The sequence below is a fragment of the Eumetopias jubatus genome, unplaced genomic scaffold (assembly GCF_037043125.1).
Source record: "Eumetopias jubatus isolate StellerSeaLion01/CBP00866 unplaced genomic scaffold, mEumJub1_p1.0 scaffold_3, whole genome shotgun sequence".
NCBI lineage: Eukaryota > Metazoa > Chordata > Mammalia > Carnivora > Otariidae > Eumetopias > Eumetopias jubatus.
This window is the reverse complement of record NW_028274809.1, coordinates 153,629,305-153,641,315: the sequence shown is the minus strand read 5'-3', so window position 1 is coordinate 153,641,315 and position 12,011 is coordinate 153,629,305. Positions and strand designations below refer to the sequence as shown.

At 34.9% G+C, this 12,011-nt stretch overlaps 1 non-coding gene across 1 annotated transcript; it reads right to left on the bottom strand.

Moving 5' to 3' along the window:
* Positions 1 to 11,305: 11,305 nt before the first annotated feature.
* Positions 11,306 to 11,452, bottom strand: LOC114213089 (U4 spliceosomal RNA). Its single transcript, XR_003610127.1, has one exon. It is a non-coding gene; the product is annotated as a U4 spliceosomal RNA (small nuclear RNA).
* Between the last annotated feature and the right edge of the window lie 559 nt (positions 11,453 to 12,011).

Genomic DNA, 12,011 nt, shown 5'->3' with positions numbered 1-12,011 from the left:
GATCTAATACAAAAAGGAAAATATAAATAGTTATTACTATGAATATATAACAGATACATATGTATTGTCCCAGTTTGAGCTGCTATAACAAAATATCATAGACTGGGTGGCTTATAAACACAGAAATACATTTCTCACGGTTTTTGAGGCTGAAAGTTTGAGTTTAGTGTGCCATAATGTTAGGGTGAGGGCCCTCTTCCAGGCCACAGACTTCTCAGTGTATCCTCACATGGTGGAGAGATAGCTAGCTCTCTGACCTCTTTTACTAAGAGCACTAATCCTATTCACCAGGGCTCCACCCTTATGACCTAATCACCTCCCAAAGGCACCACCTCCAAATAGCATCATATTAAGGTTTCAACATATGAATTTTAAAAGGGTACATTTAGCCCATTATAGGTATTATATTTTTTATTTGTTTATTCAACTAATTTGACTAAGCAATAATATTTAGCATATCTTCCGCTTTGTACTATCTATAGAGGAATAAACAAAAACAGTCATGATGCTTATAGTCTAGAAGATACAGATATAATTTATTTTTATTCACTAAAAATATGAGACAATTTTTTACAAGATTTATGAAAGATCATAATAGTGTACTAATAGAAAACAACAGGAGTTGACTTACTCTGGTTATAGCTGTCAAGAAATGACTTTCTAAGGTGGTTACCTGAAGAAGTCAGATACATGTGGAATAAAAGAAAAAAATTTTCAGCAAGAGATAACAAGATAATTAATTCTCTCAAGGTCAAAATCTAGTTATATTCTAGGCAGTAACAGACTACAGTGATTGTAGCATAGTGAGTGAGAGAAAATGGCATAAGGTTCTGGAGAAATGCAGGAGCTAGATGATGTGAAAACCTGGCAAGGATTTGAATTTAAATTTTAAAGAAATATAAAGTCTTTGAAGGGGCTCAAGCAGGGTACTACTATTTAATTTGTATTTTTAAGGAATTATTTTTGGTCTTTCAATAATATACACCATCAAGAGAATGAAAAGCACCTGAAGATACAAAAGAACTACACACATATGTTCTTATAATAATTGGGATGAGAATGTTAATGGTAGCATGATGTGTAATAACCCAAACTAAAAACTACCCAAATGTACCTAACAAGTACAGTAAAAAATTTTGTTCTATGTGCATAATGGAATAACATACAACGAGAAAGAAAAAACTGAAACTTCATGTAGTAATACGAGTGAAAGAAGCCAGATGCAAATGAGTGCATACTGATGATTCAATTTACATCAAGTTCAAAAAGAAGGCAAAAATAACCTACAGTGTCAGAAGTAATGATACCTCTCACAGCACTGTGATACCGACTAGGTTATCCTTGGTGGGTGGTGTTTGGAAAGGAATACAAAGGGTGGTGATGTCTGCTCCTAAGTATTGACTAATTTATTTTTTTATCTGTGTAAATAATTTAGAAATTATTATCTCTAAATAATATATAGAAAACTTACACCTGTCAGAATGGCTAAAATTAACAGCTCAGGAAACAATAGATGTTAGAGAGGATGTGGAGAAAAAGGAACCCTCTTGCACTCTTGGTGGGAATGTAAGCTGGTGCAGCTACTCTGGAAAACAGTATGGAGGTTCCTCAAAAAGTTAAAAATAGAACTACCTTCCAACCCAGCAATTGCACTACTAAATATTTAACCAAAGTATACAAAAATGCTGATTTGAAGGGGCATGTGCACCCCAAAGTTTACAGCAGCACTATCAACAATAGCCAAATTATGGAAAGAGCCCAAATGTCCATCGACTGATGAATGGATAAAGAAGATGTGGTATAGGGCACCTGGGTGGCTCAGATGGTTAAGATGTGGTATATATGTATGTATATATACAATGGAAAATTACTCAGCATTCAAAAAGAATGAAATCTTACCATTTGCAACAACATGGATGGAACTAGAGTGTATTATGCAAGTGAGTCGGAGAAAGACAAATGCCATATGATTTCACCCATATGTGGAATTTAAGAAACAAAAACAGCTGAACATAGGGGAAGGGAAGGAAAAATAAAATAAAATAAAAACAAAAAGGAAGGCAAACCATAAGAGACTCAAATATAGAGAAAAGCTGAGGGTTGTTGGAGGGGACGTGGGTAGGGGAATGGGCTAAATGGCTGATGAGCGTTAAGGAGGGGACATGTTGCGACACTGGGATTCTATGTGGGTGATGAATCACTGGCTTTTTCTCCTGAAACCAGTGCTGTACTGTATGTTAACTAATTTGAATTTAAATAAAAAATGAATAAAATTTGAAAAATTTCAAATACATTTCTTTAGTTTTAGATGAGTCATGTGATATGAGACACTTTACAATTAATAATTGGTTGGGGTTTTCTTGTATCAAAGGGCCTCCAAATTTATGACGAAACTTGTTTTTGTAGGCTAAAAAATCAAACTAATCACATAATTTTGTTTTCTTATTGTTTCTAATCTTGTACATTTGTCAAAAAAAGAACTTCAGGCTGATATATTAAAAATTTGGTGGGATGCCTTGGTGGCTCAATCAGTTAAGCATCTACCTTCAGCTCAGGTCATAATCTCAGGGTCCTGGGATGGAGCCCTGCATCAGGCTCCTTGCACAGCAGGGAGTCTGCTTCTCTCTCTGCCTGCCACCCCCCCTGCTTGTGCTCTCTCTTGCATTCTCTCTGACAAATAAATAAAATAAAATAAAAATTGCTTTCTATTCTGATGGGGTTATGGTGAGTCAAAGCATCCATATTTATTAGGATTTTAATCTCAATAATCTAGTCTTTGCTGCTAGCCAAAAACTGCTTAATCTCTAACATCTGGTTTTCCACATTCTGCTGTGAGAATATGCTCCCAATTCCAGTCTTTCACATCATATACTTTGTGCATCATTGCTACACAACACTTGAAAATACTGTAATGGTTTGCTCTTAAAACTGTTGCATTCACAGTACGGGTCTTTATGCTTCTTATCCAGAATGGTTTCATTTAACATTTCACTCTCAAGTGTCCAAAACTCATGTATCTCCCTCCCTTCCCTTCTCTAAACCCCATCTGTCCCTCTCCTCTCTTCTCTCCTTTCCTCTCAGCTTCCCACCCCACCCCACCACCACTCCCATGCTTTCCAAACGTATTCAACGCCAGTTGAGCCTATCTGCACACACCTGCCTCACCTGTTGTTAAACAGAAAGCATAAACTACTAACAACCCCACTGTTACAACAGGTGTTAGCTATGTTAACACAACATAGCTAGGGATTTCCTAGATAGCTCAATAGCTTTTTTTTCTGAAATGACAACTTCATACCATGACTTTTTTTTTCACATGCATTTAAAAAAAATCATAACTTGCACATGATCTATCTATATATTCACACTCACCCAAAAGGATTTTACCAGATTGAGACCCATCCTTCTTCTTATAACCAAGAATACAATTACAACAATGTTTCCATTTCAAAGTGCATGCTTCATTTTTGCCTTAGACCCCATTTTCTCTCTTCTCTTTGAGGATGCCACTCCCTTGGTTATCTCCTCAGTTTCACATACCACAAAGTTCCTTTTCCCTCCTACTGAAAAGACAAACTGCCTCTGTTTTCACAACTCTTACCCCTCCACACACTATAAATTTACTTAATTTTCTAACATGCTCCTGATCCTGCACTTTCCTAGGCCACCAGTGCCCCTCCTATAATAAATTCATGACAGAATCTTTTGTTATCTTAATTAGCTCTCTTCTCTTGGTTCTTTAATATCATACTCTACTGTTTCTCTTTTATCTCTTATGACAATTTAAATTCTCTCTGTCTCTTCTGCGCAACTCTAAACCTCAGACCTCTTCATGGGTTAGATCTCAGACTTCTTTTTGTTTTAACCACTCTCCCTAAGAGGCGTTATTATTTTTACTGCTTTTTATATCATCTCCTCCTTGAAAACTCTGATTTTTTTCCCTGCAGTTCAAATACTTGATTTGAGTTCAGAATCATATTTTCAACTACATTACTGGCATATCCTCTTGGATATCTCATAGATATATTCAAATAAAAACTTCCATTAAGGTACCATGAATTTTCCACCCTTCATGTGTACCCATGCAAACACACACGGACACAGACACACACACACACGCACATTTCCAGGTATTGCAGTTCAATGAGTAATGCCAATTTACACAAGTTACTAAGTCCAGAAACTAAACACAAAATATAGCTCAAGTCTGTCCATTTACCTGAAAATTAACATCTCTACCTTAATGCAAGCCACCATCTTTCCTTGATTAGATTATTGTTTCATTTCCCTAATTAGAGTATCTGATTCCTTATTTGTCCCTAGTCTAGTCTTTTCTCAAACTAGCAGCCAGACTGAACTTAAGCAAACAAAAAGAAAAAAAATACATTTTTAGAAAATTCCTTTTATACTTTGGTTGGAAAAAAAAAGCATGCCCAAAAGGCCCAGTATAAACAGAGTGTTGTATACCAAACACCCTCATCTCAGCACACTCCACTTTCATGACTTGTCCAATATATTAAAAAAATAATTTTACATATTTTTTCTTCAATTTCTTGACACAGCTACTTAAAAATGTGTTGAATCAATTCCCTGCCTCTTACTAAGGTAGTGTCTATTAAAGAACAAGAAAAAAACTTACTTTGATATTTTAAAGATGTTTCTAATGACAATGCTTGCCAAAAAATGATACAATGAATCATGATGATATGTGGAACTTCATCACTGAAGCAGCAAAACCAAGTATATTTTCAAAGATGCCTGGCACTTTATCGGCAATAGAGCTGCTCAAATGTTATTCTAATCAAATTATTGGTTGACAAATATCTTCCCCAAGTTTAAATGTCAAAATTTTTAGGGTTTCCAGAAGAGGTTAAAAACATATGAATTGAGTTTTAAGTCAGAAACTGAATGTGGAAAGACACATTGGCAGTTTTTTATGCTGTGTCATATAGATGTAAATCACTACCAATATAGCTTCCAATATTACTTGTAAATACAGTATTAATTAATATTAGTAATTTTATGCTGGATGTCATTTAACAGAGAATCTACTTCAACTTTTGTCTTCTCCCATAAATCATAAATAAGCTCAGATAGTTTTAGCACAGATGGTTTCTCTAATATTCCTCTAATATGATTCAGACACATCAGTAATTCATACTTTATATTCAAATACAATTTATAAAGTGCAGAATATAATGGGTGCTCAATAAATATTTCCTGAAATAATGGATGGATCCTCTATGATGTCTTCAGGTTACTATCAATAATAGACTGTTGAATCACAGACCTATACCTCTGAAACAAATAATACATTATATGTTTAAAAAAAAAAAGATAGCAGGAAGGGATAAATGAAGGGGGTGGAAATCAGAGGGGGAGACGAACCATGAGAGACTATGGACTCTGAGAAACAAACTGAGGGTTCTAGGGGGGGGTGGGGGGATGGGTTAGCCTGGTGATGGGTATTAAAGAGGGCAAGTACTGAATGGTGGATCCTATATTATAGCAGATAACTAATATTAAAGAAACTAAAATAATAGCATTTATTGTGAAGTATGAAGTATTATGAAGATTATTTTAAAGTAAAAGTGGGGAGATCTACTGAAGAAGCAATCCTCATGAAAGAACAAAGTAAGTCAATAACATCAACCTAAAATAGTTATCTTTTTAAATTTTAAATTTAAACATCACCAGTCACCAGCCATATGAGAAAAACTGAAAGCATGAAGAATAAAAATCAAGATGAAATAACAACTTATTAGAAGACAATTAAGTAGAAGAGAAAGAGGATTAAAATATCTTATGCAGAGAGATTTTGGAAGTAATTCTATAGAAACAAACAGGAAATAGGAAGAGGGAATAGGAGAAGTAGGTGAGAAGAAACATTTATTAGAAATAAAAACTGTGATTTCTACAGTGATAAATAAGGGCTAGAGAAGGGGCAAAATATAAACCTAAATTAATTTTCCAGAAGATGAAGCAAGTATATGGAAGAATACACAATATAGATAGAATAAATGGAGGAGGCCGAATATTCAAATAGAGGTCCTGGAAAGAAGCTCTAACAAAAAGAAAAAAAAAAGTGAAGGTATGGGTATGAGCAAAATGTCACAGAAGTAATAAAGCTGAAGAAAATAAGGTGTTTGAATGAAAGGGAGTATATACTGTGCTGATTAGGGTAAAGGCAGATATTAACCTAGACACCTCAGAACCTCAGATGAATTATAAGTTTGGAGAAAAAAAAGGAAAAAACCCATACTACTAGGGAATCCATAAGGGGAGCGGAATCCATTTGTTACCAGCCTATTGATGGAAATCCTTGTGTGATATAGAGAACAAGTGAAAAATCTTCATAGTACATAGGTAAAATTATTTTGAACTTAGGCATCATTATTCTGACAAAATCTGAGGGTAAACTAAAGACAATTTCAGGAATGCAAGGACTAGAAAAGGTTAAACCAAGCTTTTCTGAGTAAACTTGGGTGTGTACTTCAGAAAAAAAAATAGTTGCAGAAAATCAAGAGGTAGAATTGAAAAGCCACTATGAGTAGACTTCAGACAGTAGTGTTATAAATTGCATAATAAAGTTAGCAAGCAAGCATTCTCTTTTGGAAAAAGGTATCTGGGATAAATAGAGTAAAACAACATACAGAATCCATGAGAAGGTATAATTATGTAGGCAAATCATTATCCAATAGAAAAGGCTGGCAATTAATACACCACAAAAATTATAAGTTGTTTTATAATCTATGTGATTAAAATATGAAATCGACTCAAATATCACATGGATTTTCATTATTAACAGAGAACAGAACAAAGTTCATTAGACTTTGACACTGGCTATCTATATTCTCACAAATGGCACAGGAAATATATTTACACTGCCTTGACAAATTTTACATAATCAGTACACTGTAGACTTTTTGTTAAAGATTTTATTTATTTGAGAGAGAGAGAGAGGTAAAGAGAGAGAGAGCACCAGTTGGGGGAAGGGGCAGAGGGAGAGGAAGAAGCAGACTTCCCCGTTGAGCAGGGACCATCCCAGGACCCTGAGATCATGACCTGAGCCAAAGGCAGACACTTAACCGACTGAGCCATTCCTGCTCCCCCACTGTAAAGACTTTTATTTTGATTTCAACATATAAGATCCACCAGTAGATAGTATTAAATAAATGTCTGAATAAGATGGTAGTGCAAAATGTAAAATTCAATTAATAGACGACAAGTTTGGGATGTGGGACTGGGGACAGCCACGTGAGTAGAAAGGTAGGGGCATTAATATTCTCCTTTCACAATTAATTAATACTGTCACAATTGTCTCCATTCACAATTAATAGATACTGTCAAATGTTGATAGAACTCCAAGCAGGGGCTAATAATGACATTGTAAGACTGAAATATAACCAATAGGAAAAAAGTACTATTTGCTTTAAAATACTGAAATGGGTGGAGAAGAAATAAAATTGAGAATAGCATAAGAACACTGAGTACTCATTTTTCTTACTGGGGAAAAAGAGACATGATACAAACTTGATAGATGATACACTGAAGTATAAACATGCAACTTAAAGTTGTATCAAGGATTAGCTTCTCAAAATGACAACTTGGTAAAAAAATATATATACCTTACTTTATTCTCCTGGGGTATATTTTATGTTACAGAATCATCCTTGCTACAGAATTATATAGTAAGGGGCTGAAAACAAAATAGATCAACATTTTATGAACATAACTTTAAACTCTACATGTTTCTCCTTTTTTAAAATCCTTCATATTTTTGTGTTTATTGTTTTGCTTTATTGAAATGAGCTGTGAATCATCTTTCCTTTTGGGCACTAAAAGCACACCTTTATTTCTGACTAACTTCGCTAACAATGGTAACTTCAGTTGAGCTCGGTACTTTCCATACTTCTGCAATCAAGAGCTTGGTCCATATTTACCATGTGCATCACTTGGGAGTTGACCTACCACACTTATTGCTCACCATGCAATGTTAATGCTCAATTCAGGCTTATTTTATGAGGAGGGGACAATACCATGTCCTTTTTTTCAGAGTCACCATCTGTTTCTCCTCTCTCCTGAATGCCACTCGCTCTTCTGCCAGGAAGGGACACTTCCACCCCCCCTCTGAGGCATCTTCTCAGCAAGCAAAGCTGATACTCTCTTTTCTATGACTTTTCCTCCCACAACACTGGCACACAAGTGCTTGCAATGTGGAGTCCGAAATAGAAGCCATCAATTAGGAAAAAAAGCACCACTCCCCACTGGACTAAAGAATGAGAAAGAAAAAAAAATGTATAAGAGAGAAATTTTGAAGCTAAGATGACATGATTATCCTGCAGGGTGATAACTTTCTCCTTAAATTAAATGGAAGGAAGAGAAGAGGCATTAGGAGTACAGGATTTAATGACTATACTTCAGATTACCCTAAGGATTCAGAGTGAAAATTGTTAAGCAAAGCCACCTGGGTTTAACCATAAGAAACTAAAAATAAAGAGTGTCTACTGTGAAGGGATTAAGTAAAACAATGGTGGGTGACTGAAATAAAATAGGGTGCAGATTAGTAATGAAATGTTTGAATAATCATGTTGCTGCCTTTGAGTTGATCTGTAAGATCATATTTAAAACCTCTGAAGATTTAAGGGTAAAGACATACGAGATACCAAAGAGAATATAAATAACAAAACATGAAAATTGAATCTAAATACATTTTGGTCACTAATTTTACTAGAGCCATGTGAATACACACACACACCTTTCAGATTATTTTTAAAGATTCTTTTATTGATGTATAACTGACATACATTATATTAGTTTTCAGGTATATGATGTGGTTGGACATTTGTACATATTGTGAAATGACCACGGTAATAAGTCTAGTTAACATCCGTTACCACACATGTAGTTACAGAATTTCTTTTTCTTGTGATGAAACTATTTAAGATTTAATCTCTTATCCACTTTCAAATATGCAATACAGTGTTACTAACTATGGTTGCCAGGCTGTATATTAGATCCCTGGGACTTTGTTTAACAGCAGGTCCTGACATTTTTAGTTTTGAAGAATCAAAATGCACCATGATACGGTTTTGACAGAACAAGCCTACTACAGGATGATTATAATTTCAAATAAAGAAATATGAAACTTAGAGCAATGAAAGCATATCCTATAAATGTATGTAACTCCCATTTTACACTCAGCTCAAAAAGGATGGCTTGTCTACTGTTTTAAAATCTTCTGAAAGTACGACTGTCAAATCTGAGGGGAAGCTATGTCATAACTTAGCCACACAGACCCTAAATGTATAGCTATAAAAGTGACTTTAGAGTGTGTTATTCTCCCATGTGATTATATATTCCCTGTATTCCCCTAACAGGCGAGAGCTGAAACACCTTCATTACAAAATGACACCATATTTGAAATACATATCTGGTGACACAGTTTTTAGGAAAACTCTTTATCATTGCTTTTCACCAACAGCCACAAAATTACTTTCCTTTTTAATCCACCAGCTTATACAAACATTGAAAGAAAACCTTCACTGTGTGTCACCTTAACGCATTTTTGACAAAGGAAGCTTTAGGGGCAGCCTGTTTCTGCTTTTACATTATAAAGGTGGCATCACTAAGTATCTGAAAAGATCAACGGAAATGTCTGGAATATACAGTTTGGCAGATATGCTTCTTGTGCTGAATAATTCTGTTGTTTAAAAAACCAGGATGAATGGATACTATTTATCTGAACGTCAAAGGGCATGGTACAATGGGAATGTACACATGAAAAAATAATCAAAAGCTAATACACAAACATGAATGCACTCATCAAATTAAACTAACATGTTCCAAGAAGGAAATTTCTTCATATCAGAACTTTCTTTTTAATTTGTGAGAATCATAATAAAACCAATTTGAATGCCCCAGAATCAGCATGCTAGAGAAATTTTAAAAACCAGCTCTTCAAAAAGTTATGATATATATATATGATTATTATATATTTTCTTATATAAACAATGGGCAGCCCACACTTTCCATCTGATAATAAAATGCAGTAGTTTATATTATAAATTCCATTTTGTTAATTGTCTCTTATAGAAGGCTTCGATTAATTTTTGCCAAATGCTTGCATCCTTAAACAAAGTACGGTTGTGATTTATGAATGAGTAGAGTCACAACATGAACGTTGGTTGGTATTTTCTTTAACAGTAGAAAGAAAGACAAAAGTTTCATAGAATGCCATTATAGAATATTTCCACCCTCCAGAAACATGGATGCAAATAACTTCAAGAGCATAGAAAATGGTCAAATTAGTTAAATAGTAATTGATATATTTATTATTTGTTATCTTTGTTTTTGTAACATTCATTTAATTTTAAGTCCTATATAATATACTTCATAATAATGGCTATGTTTAATAACTGACTCATGATTCCTGAAAATTTAATGGTCGACCCTTCTGGGGTCAGAGTCAGTGCCAGCACAGCACAGGTCTGAGTAAATTTGATTTTTTGTTTTGTTTTGTTTTGTTTTTGTGGAGAAGTCAGGGCTTTCTACTACTGGGTATCTGGAAAAGAGGCAAATGATGACTGAAATCTGATCTTTTTCAAATGTCAATATGTTACATTATTGGCAAAGAGGAATTGGGAGTTGCAGCTGGAATCAATGTTACTTATCACTTCCTTACAACAGGGAGATTATTTTAGATTATCTGAATGGATCCCATATAATCACACGAAATCTTAAGAAAAGGAATAGAAAGTCAGAGGGGGATAGACAATGGAACAGGTCAGAGTGATGTAATGTGGAAAGAACAAGCTACTGTTGGCTTTCAGGATGCAGGAAAGAGAGTACAAGCAAAAAAATTTCATGGCCTCACTGTTAGAAATGGCCCTCAGATGACAGCCAGTAAAAAAATGAAGACCTTGGTCCTACAACCTCAGGGAATTGAATCCTGACAATATCCCAAGTGATTGGGGCGCCTGGGTGGCTCAGTTGGTTAAGCGACTGCCTTCGGCTCAGGTCATGATCCTGGAGTCCCAGGATCGAGTCCCGCATCAGGCTCCCTGCTCGGCAGGGAGTCTGCTTCTCCCTCTGACCCTATCCCCTCTGATGTGCGCTCTCTCTCTCTCATTCTCTCTCTCTCAAACAAATAAATAAAATCTTTAAAAAAAAATATCCCAAGTGATCAGGAAACACATTTTCTCCTAAAACCTCTAGAGAGGATCACAGATCCACCTGCAGTTTGATTTTACTACAGGGTAAAACTTACTGAATGTCTGACCCACAGAGCCATAAAATAATGAATTTAGTGGCTTAAATTTGTATAATTTGTTAAGGCAACAATAGAAAACTAGTTCAGTTACGGAGAATTTTAGCCTCAATGCTATTTAATTAGCAATAATCGTGCCTCGGATAAACCTCATTGGCTACGATACTGCCACTGCGCAAAGCTAGCCTCAATGCTATTTAAATGTTTTGAAGTAATACATGTAATTTTTATAACCAGTGTTGAGATATTTTACAATGTATTTAGTTATCATTTGTTCTTTCATCTCACGCTCTACCTCTGTTTACACTTTCTTATTGCTGAAGTAAAGCTTTCAATATTTCTTTCATGAAGTCTGTGGGTTGTAAGCTATCACATAAAATGTCATACACTCTCACTTGTGCCACAAATTTTGATTTTCCTTCAGCAAGTTGATCTAGTATTTTGTTGTCTGTATGTACTACATATGATTACTGATCTATTATCAATATAAGAGTTTTTCTCTTTTAGATAAACTCTTTTCTCTCTAGAGGCTTTTTTCTTTTGTTTTCAATTCTTGATGTCTTGCAATTTCGTAGATATGTCTAAATGTGGACTTAATTTTATGTTATTTGCTTTTTACTTAGTGTGCACTTCAGGTTAAGAACTCATGATCATAACACAGCTAAAAGCTCAGCTACTCTCTATTTAAATGTAAGGTGCTTATCATTCCCTGTATTCTTCTCTTCTTTTAAAACATGTATTG